The 15,671-nt window shown below is 42.6% G+C and overlaps 1 pseudogene; it reads right to left on the bottom strand.

Moving 5' to 3' along the window:
* Positions 1 to 12,756: 12,756 nt before the first annotated feature.
* On the bottom strand, positions 12,757 to 15,154 carry LOC143775022 (serine/arginine-rich splicing factor 9 pseudogene; annotated as a pseudogene).
* Positions 15,155 to 15,671: the final 517 nt, after the last annotated feature.

The following is a 15,671-nucleotide window of genomic DNA, read 5'->3' as shown; positions in this document are numbered from 1 at the left end:
GTGTCCTTTCCCCCACACCAATTGGTGTGTACCTCCTGTTATTGCCATGATGTGACCATCTATAGGCTTTCTGATTGTCAAAGTCCATCTTGTCCCGCTGGAATTTATGTTTTTTTCCTTTAATCACCTCTTTCTCAAAAGTATCAATGGAGACCTTTAGGCGTTCCTTGAAGGGAATCACCTGTCCCTGTTGATCAAAGGCCTGAAGCTTCCCCTCTTTCAGCCTAATATCCTCCTTGAGCCGATTTATATGTGTGCGATCATGGTCCAACAACATGTCTATTAATATCGATGAACATTTGGATAAACCATCCTCCCAAGATTTTTTGGATATAGGATCAATCTCCCAGGCCGGGAAAATCTGCACCCGCAACCCTCTTGGGACAAGGCCAAGCCTTTTGTATTCCTCCAGACTCTTTATATTCCACCAAGTCTTAGTTAATGACTTGTGCAGATAAGTAATCTCACTGCACAATTTGGAAAAGCCCTCGTCTTGCTCCACAATGGCACCAACTGCACCATCCACAATACCAAAGACTCCTGAGGCCTGGTCACGCCACGCCGCCTCACGGGCCTCTAAATCCATAACAATAAACGTCCAGGTGTGCCACCGCCAGGAAAGCCTGGTCAAAAAATTTCACCAGGAAAAAAGCTAAATGAACCAAGGAGGGGATGGCAGGCACCACGCAATAATAATGGGTCAGGGATCAACCACGTGCATATAATAACGTATGAAAACTAAGCAAAAGACAAAGATATGCACACAAGTGGGATCAACCATCAATATTAACCTTTATTTAACATAGATTTACAAAGGACAACAACAGGAACACATATATAAAAACATTTAAAAACCAAGACCAACCCAGGTTCCCCCCAATACATCTTCAATAACAAGACTCCAGACCAATATAGGTATACACAGGATAAATACAGATGTATGCATACAGTACAAAGACACCAAATAGTTAACAGCCTGTACTGCCAGCCAACCTCAGCCCTGAGCTACCAGTCTAGATGAAGGATGTTAAATAACCAACATTTTCATCAATGTCATAATAAAGAATAAATAAGCAAGAATAAAATCTTGAACCAAATAATACATGAGATGTCCACCCCAATCCTAGTGCGGACAGAATCTTGTACTGATTACCCTGAGCCTAATGCGGATAGGCATGGCCAGGAAGACATCCAAACTGTGCAAATTGCAAGGCTAAGGTGCATGTAAGGGTTACCAAAAAGAAGTCCACAGAGGGGGGGGAACCAAGGCCCCACGCGTATCGACGCTGCTAGAGCGTCTTCGTCAGGGGAAGGTTGTGAAGAGTATGTCCAAAGTCACCCCTTATATACACATATAAAAGAGAAATATAAATCACCTGTGAGAAGACAACGGCGTATGTGGTCAGTCCACCATGAGTCAGGTTATGTGAACTTCCGGGTCAGAGATCAATACACAGTGCGCAGCCGCGCACAATGATACTTAGCAGGGCAACGTTGAAGGAATGCGCAAGCGCAGAGGTCATCACCAGAACATAATGGTTTATGGTATCCCACCAGCGCATGCGCGCTAATAGATATCCGGCGGAAAATATACACCAGTGCACTGCGCGAGCGTTGTCATGGACACATAGACGCCAGATGTTTTGAGGCGTGTGAAGGCACAGAGTAGGTCCACCACAAATTGGTGCGCCAGCATGAAGATTCATCCAAGGGCAAAAAAACGCCCACTTATTTAGACATTAACTGAGTGATCACTCATATACCTGAAGGGGCGGTATTAATATACCGATCACCTCACATAAAGCAGGAAGACAGTGGTACTAGCCCTAGGCCAGTGTAATGAAATTACTCCAGCAACAAAGAGCAGAGATGAAAAATAACAGCTCAAAACATATGGTTTAGCAAAAAATTGCCGATTAGAATAAACGTCAATATTTGGGAACATGACAGAGTTACCATACAGAGATGAGCGCCAGATGGTTTAATGTGTACCCAATACGCATGCGTACCAACTTGCTATCACAATGTAAGTATCCAAAATGAATAGTTGTACAAAATACATCATAAAGGCATAGAAGCCTCAAAGTACGGAACACACAAAGGCACTACACGGATCCAAAAAGAATTGGTGCCAAAAAGAGAGGAATATATGATAATCGGGGCGATCACATATGCGTCTATCTGATAGGCTAATTGCCCTATATATTGCAGAATGTGATGCCGATATGGAAGGCGAAATATTATGTCCCTCAATCCAGGAAAGGAATACTGAAACGTAACGACGCAGACTATAGATTATAGCAATTGTAGATATGAAATAGAGTGAGTGTTACTGTTAATATAGCAAAGGGATGGCGAAGCCATTCAATTCCCTGAAAAAGTCCAAGCTATAACGCTATATATATTTAGGAACTATACAAAAAGAATAAATAGTCCTTCCTAAATCATTTAAAGGCGCATGAACCTGACAAAACAAGTTGGGCACTTGAGCCAAAGAGAAGGTTATAGACATAAATTGGAGAGTCAAGTATGGTTGCCCAGCTGATATAGTCCCCAAACCTTCCCCTTTAAGGATAATCCGAATATACATTAAGAAATATACAGATAAGGCAGTCGAAGTTGAACTCATTATAGGGCTGGGTACAGCTGGCAGCAAGGTGGAGTTCGGCGAAAACGAAGGGATGCTCAATGTGTATCCGTTATTCAAAAACGTCCTTACATCTAACCTCCCATGATTATATGAGATAAGGAATTGGCCCATATGGTCCAGGGCACCTGTAAAGACAAATACTGAAAATACCATTATTACTCCACAAGGGCAACCCTTAACAATCAAAGTTAAGCTCATTATAGGGCAGGGCTGGGTGCAACTGGCAGCTAGTTCAAATTTGGCGGGAGCGAAGGGATGCTTCATATCCATCCATAAGTCCATTGCGTCCTTAAATCCATCCCACTGTGATTATATGCAATGAGAGATTGGCCTATCAGATCCGGAACACCTATAAAGACAAGTACTGTAAATGCCATTATTACATAACAGAGACAACCACTATGTCTGTTTATAAAACCCTGTGAAAAGGAGTTCCTCGTTGATACCCACAGGGGCTCGACTGTTCAAGTTGTAAATCCACTTAGATTCCCTCCTCAATAGATCTAAGGTGATATTGCCACCCCTAATGTCAGATTTCACCCCTTCTAGACCCATAACTTTAATGCCCTCCATGGAACCACCATGTGTTTGCAAGAAATGTGCAGCTACTGATGACAGTTTCTTACCCTTTTCCCAATCTTTTTGTGCCGTCCTGATGTTAGAAAGGTGCTGCTGTACTCGGCGTCTTAGTTCTTGTGTGGTATATCCTACGTACAGTTTCGGGCAGCTGCAGATCAAGGCATACACCAAGTTCTTTGTGCGACAATTGAAGTACGCAGTCGGCAGGATCCTTCTTGATAACTGTGGAAGAGAACATCCTTGTTCCGAGAGCATGTAACCACAAACATTACATCCACCACAAGGGTAGGTACCAACTATACGACCACAGGTATTACTGTTAGTAGTTGCACGCTTAAAGTGGCTGGAGACCAATACATCCTTTAGATTGCGTGATCTCCTAGCTATCATCCGAGGGGTAACTGACAACCAAGGCCGAAGTTTGGGTTCTGTTAAAAGGATGTCCCAGTTTTTCTTAAGAATGTTATGCACATCCCCCCACTGGTTATGGTACATCGTGATCAAGTCCACTGTCCGTACAGAACTCTTTACCCTGGGTTTTAGGATGTCTTCCCGATTACATTGCCGGGAGTATTGAAATGCCTGTGATATAACCCCACGTGGGTATCCCCTATCTTGGAATCTATCCGTTAGCCTTCTGGATTCGGCCCGAAAGTCCTCGTATGTTGAACAATTTCTCCGTGCTCGCAAAAATTGGCCCTTAGGTATGCTATTACGTAAATGGGCTGGGTGCGCACTACCGTAATGGAGTAAACTGTTAGTAGCAGTCTCTTTCCTGTACAAGTTGGTAATAACGCTGCTGTCCCTCAGGGTAATCCTTAAATCTAAAAATTCTACCACCGTGGAGGATATTTTAGAAGTTAACCTGATATTCCAAGAGTTCTTATTCAGAGAATCAATAAAGGCATTGCATTCCTCCAAGGTACCAGTCCAAAAAAACAGAATATCATCTATAAACCTGTACCATTTTAGTACATGCTCACAGAAAGATGGTAGACCATATACATGAGTCTCCTCCCACCACCCCATGTACAAGTTTGCATACGATGGTGCGCATCTGGCACCCATAGCGGTGCCAGATGCTTGTCTATAGAAGACACGGTCAAAAATAAAATAGTTCTTTTCAAGAACTATTTTCAAAAGATCCAAGATGAAGGAGTCATGATCCCTATGTCCACTAGATTTTTTGTCCAAAAAATAGGTAATTGCTTGGAGCCCAAGCCCATGTTCAATATTGGTGTAAAGGGCCTCTACATCAAGCGTCACAATAAGTGTGTCTCCTGGTATCTCAAGTTGGCTAGTCCGTTCAATGACATGCATGGAATCCCTTATATAAGACCCCAAGGAAAAAACAAGGGGTTGGAGGAAGTAGTCCAAATATATACAGGGCCTTTCAAACAGGCCCCCAATCCCCGAGATTATCGGCCTACCTGGGGGATTGTCCAAACACTTGTGCACCTTGGGCAACATGTAGAATGTCGGAATCCTTGGTGCCTCAATCGTCAGGAAGTCCTTCTCCCTCTTGTTGATGATTCCTCTATTGAAGGCAGTCCAAATCAGTCGATCAAGCTGTTTCTTAAAAGTGTCCGTGGGGTCTGAGGGCAAGACCTGATAATGAGATACATTTAGTAATTGTCGCTTCGCCTCCAATACATACATATCCTTCGGCCAGATCACAATATTGCCCCCCTTATCGGCCTCTTTAATAATGAAAGAGTCCTGTTTTTTAAGATGACTCAAACACCACTTTTCCTCCTTTGTAAGGTTACTCAGGCCCCTATCCTGTATTTTAAGGTTACAAATATCCTTGCTCACAGTTTCAAAAAATATTTGGATGGCTGGAAAGAGCGAGAATGGCGGGGTGGCTTGAGACGGAATACGTCCAGTAAATCTACAGGACTTACCAGTTTTCCCCTCACTCTCATCCAGAAGCTCCAATAAGTCCCGAAACACCTGTTTGTCTTCATCTGGTATTGTATCAATTACTGAAGGCTTGTGATAAAGCAATTTAAATGTGAGCTGCCTACAAAACAGGTATAGATCTTTAGTTAATTCAAACTTATTTAGGGAGTTAGTGGGTGAGAAAGAAAGTCCCTTTGAGAGCAGGGAAACCTCTCCTGGTGATAGGAGGTAGGATGACAAATTAATGATCTGTAGCTTACCTGGTCCATCGTCACTTATTTGATCAGGTTCTAGTATCTTCTGTTGTTCTTCCTCGTGGTCTTCTTGCGACCCACAGTCCAGTCCTGCAGTGGTCTTCCTTTTGACCTCAAATTTACGACGCTTGCGCCTACCCCTCCTACTGCGCCTTCTTGGTCGCTCACGTCGGATGATAAAAAATCACTAGAAACAGGTTCTATTTGATCCTTTTGTGTCCTTTCCCCCACACCAATTGGTGTGTACCTCCTGTTATTGCCATGATGTGACCATCTATAGGCTTTCTTAATGTATATTCGGATTATCCTTAAAGGGGAAGGTTTGGGGACTATATCAGCTGGGCAACCATACTTGACTCTCCAATTTATGTCTATAACCTTCTCTTTGGCTCAAGTGCCCAACTTGTTTTGTCAGGTTCATGCGCCTTTAAATGATTTAGGAAGGACTATTTATTCTTTTTGTATAGTTCCTAAATATATATAGCGTTATAGCTTGGACTTTTTCAGGGAATTGAATGGCTTCGCCATCCCTTTGCTATATTAACAGTAACACTCACTCTATTTCATATCTACAATTGCTATAATCTATAGTCTGCGTCGTTACGTTTCAGTATTCCTTTCCTGGATTGAGGGACATAATATTTCGCCTTCCATATCGGCATCACATTCTGCAATATATAGGGCAATTAGCCTATCAGATAGACGCATATGTGATCGCCCCGATTATCATATATTCCTCTCTTTTTGGCACCAATTCTTTTTGGATCCGTGTAGTGCCTTTGTGTGTTCCGTACTTTGAGGCTTCTATGCCTTTATGATGTATTTTGTACAACTATTCATTTTGGATACTTACATTGTGATAGCAAGTTGGTACGCATGCGTATTGGGTACACATTAAACCATCTGGCGCTCATCTCTGTATGGTAACTCTGTCATGTTCCCAAATATTGACGTTTATTCTAATCGGCAATTTTTTGCTAAACCATATGTTTTGAGCTGTTATTTTTCATCTCTGCTCTTTGTTGCTGGAGTAATTTCATTACACTGGCCTAGGGCTAGTACCACTGTCTTCCTGCTTTATGTGAGGTGATCGGTATATTAATACCGCCCCTTCAGGTATATGAGTGATCACTCAGTTAATGTCTAAATAAGTGGGCGTTTTTTTGCCCTTGGATGAATCTTCATGCTGGCGCACCAATTTGTGGTGGACCTACTCTGTGCCTTCACACGCCTCAAAACATCTGGCGTCTATGTGTCCATGACAACGCTCGCGCAGTGCACTGGTGTATATTTTCCGCCGGATATCTATTAGCGCGCATGCGCTGGTGGGATACCATAAACCATTATGTTCTGGTGATGACCTCTGCGCTTGCGCATTCCTTCAACGTTGCCCTGCTAAGTATCATTGTGCGCGGCTGCGCACTGTGTATTGATCTCTGACCCGGAAGTTCACATAACCTGACTCATGGTGGACTGACCACATACGCCGTTGTCTTCTCACAGGTGATTTATATTTCTCTTTTATATGTGTATATAAGGGGTGACTTTGGACATACTCTTCACAACCTTCCCCTGACGAAGACGCTCTAGCAGCGTCGATACGCGTGGGGCCTTGGTTCCCCCCCCTCTGTGGACTTCTTTTTGGTAACCCTTACATGCACCTTAGCCTTGCAATTTGCACAGTTTGGATGTCTTCCTGGCCATGCCTATCCGCATTAGGCTCAGGGTAATCAGTACAAGATTCTGTCCGCACTAGGATTGGGGTGGACATCTCATGTATTATTTGGTTCAAGATTTTATTCTTGCTTATTTATTCTTTATTATGACATTGATGAAAATGTTGGTTATTTAACATCCTTCATCTAGACTGGTAGCTCAGGGCTGAGGTTGGCTGGCAGTACAGGCTGTTAACTATTTGGTGTCTTTGTACTGTATGCATACATCTGTATTTATCCTGTGTATACCTATATTGGTCTGGAGTCTTGTTATTGAAGATGTATTGGGGGGAACCTGGGTTGGTCTTGGTTTTTAAATGTTTTTATATATGTGTTCCTGTTGTTGTCCTTTGTAAATCTATGTTAAATAAAGGTTAATATTGATGGTTGATCCCACTTGTGTGCATATCTTTGTCTTTTGCTTGGGATTCCCAGGGTAACGCATGTTGATTGTGCATGTGAAGGATCATACATGTAGTAGTCAACTCAGTTTTTTTTTTGCAAAGTTTTCAGATTAAGTGAGTTGGCTCATCCTTTGCAGTGTCACAAAAGGCCCAGGCTAGGCAACCCTTGCCACCCCTGTGATCTGCAGATCCGTGGATGCTGCTGGCTGAGGATTCATTGCTCGTCGGGGCTGTATCTCTACGTGTCTGTGATGTACGGCACAATGTAACCTCCTTGTTTTCCTCCTCAGATGACCTACTCAGCTGTGTGCCTCTATGTTCATGCAAACTGGAATCTAACACCTCATCAACATAACCTCTGTGTTATCATCACCAATTGATAAAAAAAAAATATAGTACAATACCTCTAATTATAGAGAACTTATATATATATATATATATATATTAAATATTAGATATTAAAAGTTCTCATATTTATTTTGAATGATGACTGGTATTTAAATAAATTAATGTGAACACTATTACTAAATAAAAAAGTGCAATGTTTACCCAAAAACAATTCATGAAAAACAAAAGTGCACATGTATGGAAGGGATATATATATATATATATATATATATATATATATATATATATATATATATATACATGTGTGTATAAAAAATTCATATATTTATTATGACGAAGCAGCAGCGAAACGTGCGTTGGAGTGGTGTGTGTGGTGGGCAGCAGTGCGTCATACAGGTTTGTATTTGTGGCTGGTTTATTTATCATTTGTCTCCCTGTTCACATAATTGCACTTTACTGTATTAGGAGAATTTTTATGCACTGGCACATTTCACCAGTATTTTTTTGGTTATAAATATATGAATTTTTTATACACACATGAATATATATACCCCTTCCATATATGTGCACTTTTGCTTTTTATTAATTGTTTTTGAGTAAACATTGCACTTTATTTAATTATTTAGTAATAGTGTTCACATTTATTTATTTAAATGCCAGTCATCATTCAAAATAAATATGAGAACTTTTAATATATAATATTTAATATATATATACGTTAGATATTAGATATTTTTGATATTTCTTTTTTATATAGGATTTTGGCCTCTGGAACAGGCCTCTATAACACACTAGATGCTACAAACAATTTGAAAGTCTGATGTCCTGTACTGTGTGATGTTAGTAACAGAAGAATTTTTTGGGGCTTGTGGATCAGGCCTCTATAACACACTAGATGCTACAAAAAATGTGAAAGTCAGGTCCCCTGCTGCATGACGTTTAGCAACAGAAGAAATGTTTTGGTTATGTGTGCGAGATCTGCAGACAGCTTAATTTCAACCGAACAAAATGACAAATTGGGATATGGCGGGCTATAAAACGTTTTGCAACAGAAAAAGTCTATTTTTTTTAATGTGCGTTAGGTCTGCAGACAGTTTCATATCACCACAGCAGTAAAAGACAAGGTGGGATACAGCAGGCTGTTTTACATTTAGCTAGTGAAAAAAAAAAAAGATTTAGAATGCTATACTCGTGCATGGAGCGCAATAGAAGCAGTGCACAACACACTTGTAGGACATGTACCCTGCTGGCTTTGTCTGTGGACCTCAGTAATAACAAAAAAAATGCTGCTAGATAAACTATGTGATTGATAAACAACCACTTTGCTAACTAGTTAAAATCTTGCTGCTAACAGCGCCAGTGTCAGGAGCAGCCTTTCTGCGCTGTTTTACTGTCAAAATGGAGCTAAAACAACATGTCCGCTCTTTATATGGAGAGAGACATGTGATTTCAGCAGCCAATGACACAAGCCATTGTATCAGGACATTGTGGATGTTTCCTTCGCCCTGATTGGCTGTCCGCAATGTGCACACATAAAGTTGGGGGAAAAAATGACTGTTTACAAGAGCGCTGTACCTCTCAGCTCTGCAAACCCCCTCCCCTCATCAAAAACATGCCAAACGCTGATGATACACCACCAGATCCCATAGAATGTACGTCCGCAAGGACAGGGTCCTCTCCCCTCTGTACCAGTCTGTCACTGTAAACTTGATTACTGTAAATGATATCTGTAACTCTGTATGTAACCCCTTTCTCATGTACAGCACCATGGAATTAATGGTGCTATATAAATAAATAATAATAATAATAATAATAATTATCATTGCTAAAGTGCTGGAAATACTTTTGTGGCAACGCAAACAATTTCCCCCACTTTTTACCGACTGTTACCAATTTTTTCCTATTTTATAAAATTTTGCTTGTATTTCCGATTATAAATCCGAATGTGCCATATTCCTGCCAAGTTTATGTTTGGCGAACAATTTCAGAACAAATTCGCTCATCACTAATCTCAAACAAATCCTTTTTTCTCTGCATGTAATATCAAGCAGACTCAGTGTTGAGATCAGGGTTTTGTGGATTCCATATCATTATTTTCAGGATCCCTTGTTTTAATTTACTCTGAAAATAATAATAATAATAATAATAATAATAATAATAATAAAAGTTGTTAATGATATTGGCTGTATGTTCAAGTTCATTTTCCTGCTGCAGAATAAATTTGGAGCCAATCAGATGCCTCCCTGATTTGCCTAATGAATAAGTATCTACTTGTAGTTTTCAACATTGAGGTCACAACTAGTGTTGAGCGATACCGTCCGATACTTGAAAGTATCGGTATCGGAAAGTATCGGCATCGGAAAGTATCGGCCGATACCGGCAAAGTATTGGATCTAATCCGATACCAATACCCGATACCAATACAAGTCAATGGGACTCAAGTATCGGACGGTATCCCTGATGGTTCCCAGGGTCTGAAGGAGAGGAAACTCTCCTTCAGGCCCTGGGAACCATATTAATGTGTAAAATAAAGAATTAAAATAAAAAATATTGCTATACTCACCTCTCCGACGCAGCCTGGACCTCACCGAGGGAACCGGCAGTGTTCTTTGCTTAAAATGCGCGCTTTTCCTTCCTTCCGTGACGTCACTGCTTCTGATTGGTCGCGTGCCGCCCATGTGGCCGCGACGCGACCAATCACAGCAAGCCGTGACGTAATTTTCAGGTCCTTCAGGATTTTAAAATTACGTTCTGGCTTGTGATTGGTCGCGTCGCGGTCACATGGGCGACGCGACCAATCACAAGCCGTGACGTCACGGGAGGCAGGAGACGCGCGCATTTTAAAATGCGTGCGTCTCCTGCCTCCCGTGACGTCACGGCTTGTGATTGGTCGCGTCGCCCATGTGACCACGACGCGACCAATCACAAAGCCGGAACGTAATTTTAAAATACTGAATGCCTAGAAAGACCTGAAAATTACGTCACGGCTTGCGGTGATTGGTCGCGTCGCGGCCACATGGGCGGCACGCGACCAATCAGAAGCCGTGACGTCACGGAAGGAAGGAAAAGCGCGCATTTTAAGCAAAGAACGCTGCCGGTTCCCTCGGTGAGGTCCAGGCTGCGTCGGAGAGGTGAGTATAGCAATATTTTTTATTTTAATTCTTTCTTTTACACATTAATGTTGTTTCGATACCGATACCCGATACCACAAAAGTATCGGATCTCGGTATCGGAATTCCGATACAGCAAATATCGGCCGATACCCGATACTTGCGGTATCGGAATGCTCAACACTAGTCACAACTAATCCTGACTAAATCCTTAACTTTTTTTCTGAAATGCAAATTCAAACTTGCATGAAACCTCAGCGATGCTTTCATGTTGTCTGCAGACACTTATTATTGTATGGCGTTCCAGTCCTTTGGCAAACAAACTGCCTTCTGTTACAGCCAACTATTTTTTATTTTGACTTAACGGTCTAGAACACCTGTTTTCATTTTTATGCATCCCTGTACCTTTTTGTGCATATTTGAGTCGCTTGACCCTATTTTCATGTCAAAAGTATGGTTTTTGGCCACAATTCTTCCATGAAGATCACTTTGTGACCAACTTCTGATCAGTGGATGGCTGTAGCTGGGTCCCACTGTTTGCTGCCAGTTCTGTCCTGATGGTACTGTTGGACTTCTTCATATTTTGAAGGGAAGTAAGCTTGATGTGTCTTTCATCTGTTACACTAAGTTACCTTGGCTGACCATTATGTCTACTTTCCTCAACAATGCCAAATTTCTTGATTCTTCTTCAAAAGAGTATGAAAAGCATATTTTGAAACTCCAGTCTGCTTTGAAATCTTTGTCGGGGAAAGACCATGTTGATACAGTATAACTAGCTTGTGTCTTGATGCTGTGCTTAGACCTGCCATGGTGCATGTCCTGTGAGAAATAATCTTCTAAAACCTCACATGTGCAGCAGAGTTTGTCTATTCCTCATCTAATTTTAAGCCTCCTACTCACCTGTTTCTATTTATTTAATGACTGTGTGTCCATCTACACATAAAGATCTTTGGGTTGTAATGCTCACCTAGGCAGGTTAACAATGCAACTACTTTTTATTCCTTACATCCATGGGCTCTCAGCAATTCCGGGTAGATGGCCACAATGCAATATCTCCAGTCCACAAGATCTCATACTGGGGCCAATAGTTCACTGCCCCCATTCCAGGTGCTACCGACTGTCTCTTAAATCTTGGTTGGCCTACAACTTTTGTATCTACCACCATTATACTCTGTAGTCACAGTCTATGCTCCATACCATAACCGTAGCACATGTCTCCCGCTCCAGCTGGCAACAACAATCCAGATGATATCACAACTGTAGCACGTGTGTCATGCTCCAGCTGGCAACAACAGTTCTTACGATAGTTCCTCACATCCAGGCAATAGATACAATGACTATAGGATGTGTATCAAGTTCAAGCTGGCAACTGATCTCCAATCTCCATAAGCCATCCATACCGGGGCACCAGGACCTCACCAACAGATCCTAGCCATTCGGCGTCACTGCAGCAAATGCTTCACTAATCAGGTGGCTTATTCTTCTCCCTCTCCTGGGATCAGCCCCCTGAATGGGCAGAAGTGTTCACTCCCTCTCCCTTAAACATTTGCTTTTAGCTCACAGAATGAAGAATATTCCAGAAGCCGAGTCCCCAGCCTGTCTGCAGGGTTGTGTATTAGAGATGCTCCCTGCAGAAAGGAACAAAGACACACATGCCCTAACCAAATGTAGGACAGAAATGCTAATATAAACCTTATGCATACATGAAATTCAGCCCACATGTCTTCCTCTGCTTACTGTCACTGAATGGAAACATTGATTCCTGAAGCTGAACACTTTCCAGGTGAAATTAGTTCACTTAAACTGACAAGCAAACAAATCTCTAATAAACACAACAATAAGATAACATACTGGTGTTTCATGCTGGGAAAAGTCCATGGCCAGCTCCCCACACTCCTTCCCCACTTTTTCAGTACGGACATGGATGTAAGAGTTTTCTCCTTCATGAGAACAAAACTTTGTATCATCCAGTTTCCTCCAAGCATATTCCATGTCTTCCTTGTGAATAAACTCCCCAATCCCCATTCCATTCTTGTGTACAGCAGCATAACAGACATCTCCAGCTTCTCTCACAGGATCTTTCAGATCCTGCCAACATCCCAATTGGGGGAAGTCCTGAGATGAAGGCTCTGTATTCCTCCCATGAAGTCCTCCAAATCCACCCCCGATCCACCCCCAAACTGCTGGTTTGACTTGGGAAACTCCACATGTAACCGTCGAGAACCAAATTCGTATCAATTGCTTCCACATATGGTGTCCTCTACATCTCGTGGATCCTGGAAGCTGATGAAGGCATGGTGTGGCACTGCTCATAGAGCGATTCTTTAGCTTGATGGTACGAATCCACCCGTACTGATGGAACAACTCCTTCAGCTCCTTTTCTCATACATCGGTCGGTAAACTGCCCACATAAATGCACCCATCTCAAGAGCACTGATCCCCAGCCATGGAGATTGTCACTTGGTGGCCTGGTAAATAGTGTTCTGGTAGGACAATATGTGATCTGACCAGGGTGATGGAAGACCCAGCGTCCCAAAGTCCCTCGGCCTCCTCCTTTATGTCATCTGCCTCCCCCAGGTCACGTTCCTTCATGGTTACAGTCATTGTAGTTTGTGCATTACTCACCACTAGCAGGGGATTAGTCGGCATGTTGAGATTGCAGTGGGTATGAAGGTACAGATGATTGACCTCGTGGAGACCAAAACATCCAACACCGCGGAGACACCATCATGTGTTTCTCAACGCAAGCATGAGAAACACGTGATGGTGTCTCCGCAGCTACTATACATGCATTTGCATATTGGGGCAGTGTTCTGGATCACTGCATTGAGAAACACGTGATGGTGTCTCCGCGGTGTTGGATGTTTTGGTCTCCACGAGGTTAATCATCTGTACCTTCATAGCCTTTTTACTAGGCACTGCTCCTAATAGCCAGTTTTCTACTCCACACTGATGAGGGGCAAAAACCCCAAAACAGCTGTCTGTGGATGGATACCATGCTTGGCATAGGTGGTTTTCCTTTATTGGATGTTTTCGTTTATCGGATGCTGCCCTTCTCGTGGTTGTTCCTTCCCGGGGAAAGGCCTGGCTGTTCACTGCTTGCGTTGAGAAACACGTGATGGTGTCTCCGCAGCTACTCTACATGAGATTGCAGTGGAAACCGTTGCTTGGCTTTGGGTTACAGCATTAGCCCAGTGGCATACCAACCCTGCTACTAGGTTGTTACTCAGCAACACATCCGCACTACTCCTAGATCCACCATTCCATGACTCTGACCCCAGTCTAAATGCATACAAAAAAGGTCGCACTCTATCATGCCAAAGCATGTCGAATATGAAATACATGAAATATGAATAGCAAAATGGCAACCTTTTTTTGCATATTGTATATGGAGGTAGCTGCTCCTGGTATGCACCTATTCACACTAGTTTGGATGTGCCAGTCGTTTTTCTGTCAATTCTATGTTAGCTTTCTGACTGAGCACTCCTCCCTTCACCATGATATTAGCCTTCGGTAAGTGTTCACATTTGGACAGGGAGGTCAGGGACCCATCAGATTAAGGAGACCACCTTGACGATGGTTGATGGGCTCACACTATTTGGCCAAATTCTGTGCCAAGTGTCTCATAAATATTTTTCCTAATGTTCAAAAGCCATTTTGCTATTCATATTTCATGTATTTCATATTCAACACGCTTTGGCACGACAGAGTGCAACTTTTTTTGTTTATTGTATATGGAGGTAGCTGCTCCTGGTATGCACCTATTCACACTAGTTTGGATGTGCCAGTCATTTTTCTGTCATTCCCAGTCTAAATGTAGTCGGGCCCTTCGAATGTTCATAGATTCTTCTCTGACTATGTTGACTAGCATACAATGGTGGGAACAATACACTTGTCCTGTGCTAAATGTTCTTTCATCAATGTGACTGAGCCTCCGGAGTCACAGAGCCCCGCAACCTCTACACCCTCTACTTAGAGCAACTGCAGATGCTGTTTCATGGTCGCTGAGGTGACTCATCTAGTCCGAGATACTTGTGCATGCCCCATATATTCCTCTTCTGGTCAGGGTAGTGGGATCCTCTCTCCCCGAACATGCCAGCCTCATTGCAACACAGTGTTCACCGGTTGGGGATGCGGATGATGTGCCAAGAACGTCCCGGCCATTCCCCGTCAAAGTGTCCCAAGCATCCATGGTTATGGTAGCCAAACCCTCTCACCCCAACTTGAGCCGTGCTTGGGGGCTGGGTAACCCCTCCTCTTTGTGAAGTCTGAAATCCCCACAGTTCCTCCTCTCTCCGTCCATTGGTCTCACTGGCCTCCCTGTAAGCCCCTGTTCCTTACTCCTTGGGGCTGTCCTTTCACATAGCCCGGGTCGATTGGCAGACCAAACATCAGCCAGTTTTGCAGCCTCTTCCAGACACATTCTTTTAAGTCATCTGGGAGCTTGAACATAAATTGTTCCAGCATTTAAATAATTAAAAAAAACAGCTTGAGGATCCCTATATTCTTGATAACCAGCCATGATAAAGCAGACAACTGAGCGTTGCAGCTCACAACTGTCAGTTTTGCTATGCTTGTTATCAAAAATAGAACAAACCCCACATCATTTATTTATTTATAGCGCAGGTGCCGGCTGATGAATAGTCACATCAGCGATGCCTGCTCTTGCTGTTATTAGCGATAGCAGGAATAGGCTGATGGGAGTAGTA

Source organism: Ranitomeya variabilis, chromosome 5 (genome assembly GCF_051348905.1).
Source record: "Ranitomeya variabilis isolate aRanVar5 chromosome 5, aRanVar5.hap1, whole genome shotgun sequence".
In the NCBI taxonomy this organism is placed as follows: domain Eukaryota; kingdom Metazoa; phylum Chordata; class Amphibia; order Anura; family Dendrobatidae; genus Ranitomeya; species Ranitomeya variabilis.
Note: the sequence above shows the minus strand (reverse complement) of the source record. Positions and strands in the feature narration are given on the sequence as shown.